Source organism: Pinus tabuliformis, chromosome 5_2 (assembly GCF_031772625.1).
Source record: "Pinus tabuliformis cultivar Carrire ecotype Pingquan chromosome 5_2, CPIR1, whole genome shotgun sequence".
Classification (NCBI taxonomy): Eukaryota; Viridiplantae; Streptophyta; class Pinopsida; order Pinales; family Pinaceae; genus Pinus; species Pinus tabuliformis.
The window spans coordinates 394,312,233-394,314,623 of record NC_142306.1 but is presented as its reverse complement, the minus strand read 5'-3'; positions in this window follow the sequence as shown (position 1 = coordinate 394,314,623).

The window sequence follows — 2,391 nt, the reverse complement described above, 5'->3', positions numbered from 1 at the left end:
TTGAAATTCCTATGGGTGGTTTTAAATTCTAACTTATTTTTTCCATTGAGTTATTGTAGATGCAAATTTGGTGGATCTTGTAGTCTCTTTAAAAATATTTTAGGTCCTCTTTATGTGGATCTTGTATGCTTGGATTATGGAGTCATTATCAATAAACAATCATGGATATTCCACTCGACAGTTCATCACAACATATTTGATAATATATATTAAAATGCGTAATTTCTAAACTATTATGGTTTTATTAAACCTTATGATTTATATAATTAACTGTAATTAGTGCATGCAAATGGAAATTATGCAGAAAAGTAGAGAATGATAAAAATAAGCTAAAACACACATATAAGACATAAAATATGATTTGGAAACCATTTTGATAGAAAACCCAGCTGGAAGGTGAGGGAACTTTGCTCTCTTTCTCTATCTGGAAAATAAGTTTGCAGGTACAAAGAAGTAATGCATGTGTCACGTGGGATGCTCAATTGCACATATCCTCTATGTGTTCTCTACCTCATATCTTTGTTGGATATATTTTCTCAACTATGGAACAAAATTCTCTTGAAAGAATGGAATACCTCCTCCTCCATGTGGCCCAGTTATAACATAGCTCGATAGCGTACTAGTGGTTAAGTTTGACTACATCAACTCTTAACTAGGGTTATGATATAGAATCTTCTAGAGTATTTTACATCAAAAACATGTGGTCGGTCCATTTTCCATGAATAACAGGGGTTGACGTGACATCCTCCCGAACTATAGGTGTGAAAATAGGAAGGTCAACTTGTGAGTGACATAAATTTTTCATACAAACTTCGATTGACGCACTTCTTGCACCATTGGAAATATTTTTCTGTGTAGAATAGCATGAATATGTGTATTGCCAAAGTGACAAATTTTTACCCCGCAAAAATGTCATTTTATGCCTCAAAATGCTCCCAAAAGGTTTTAGACCATGTTTTGCCAAATTGGGCCCCGCTGGTAAAAATGGTCCCATGAGTTGATTCCCCCTATTTTTCCACTCTGAATGAATTGATATGGATGACAAAAAATATAATGATCCAAACTAGATCACACCTCCCCATCTTGGGAGGATTTTGGTGCCCAAAAGACTTTATTGAATGAGGTGAGGAAAATTTTCCTCCTTCTTTGGTGTACCATTTAGCCTTTCTTTGAAGTTTCCCCTTCAACCAAATCTACCAGAGATCATGCTAGCCCTAGCGTGTAGTTTTGGACCTCTTCTGCAAAATTGTATCTTCTTCAACTCTTCCTAAACATCAGGTGCGAAATCCTCCACTGAATGTAGGACTTATTCCTCTTCCTTATCTAAAATGGAAGGCTCGTAGAGTTTAAAATTCTCCACATTCACAACTGAGTAAATGCACATAAATTTTGGTAAATTGAGTTGATAAACATTATCTCCCATATTTTCTAGTATCTCATAGGGACCATATCTAAGAGCCTTGATTTTCTTATGAGGCCCATGCAGCTTCTCCTTTTCTAACTGTAGCCATACTTTGTCTCCCACCTTGAATCATTTCTCTGTTTTGTACTGATCATGCTTGGCCTTATACTTCTTTTGCAACTTCAACAATGTTTCTTGTACCTGTAGATGGATCTACCTAATTTTCTCTATAAATATTTCAACATTCAAAGAATCTCCTGTAAAATATTCCCTCACTCCTCCTTGTTACCCATATTAAATATCTAAATATGAAGGTGGAGAATATCGAAAACAAGTCTCAAATGGGGGCTTTGATATAGAAGTGTGGATTGCTCTATTGTAACAATGTTGTATATATACCAGAATTTCATCCTATGTCTTCAGCTAATTCTTATTGTATCCTTATGAGAAGCTACACCAAATTATTGTTGACTACTTATGTCTACACATCTGTCTCTGGATGGAATGTTGTAGATCGCTTCAACTTTGTGTACATATTCTCCCACAATGTAGCCCAAAATGCATCAAGAAATATTGTATCCCTATCTAAAATGATACTCCTTGGTATCCTAAAGTGCACCTAGACCTGTTCAAAGAACAAGGTTGTCACTTCTTGTCCATTGATGGTATTTTTATAGGGCAGAAAAACACACATATTGTTGAACCTATCAACTACCATGAACATGTAATCATGTTCCTTCCTGTTTGTGAGTAAACCTCTCACAAATTCCATGGAAATTATTTCCCAGAGATGAGTAGATATAGGTAAGGGATGATATAGACCATGTTTCCTATTGCTGATCTTGATGGTAAAACAAAGCATGCATCTTGTTATTAACCTAGCTACCTTCTCTTGCATCTTGGGCGAATACACACACCTTTGGATGTTATCCACGGTCTTCCCTACACCAAAGTGCCCTACAACCTTGGAGGTATGAGCCTCTCTGATC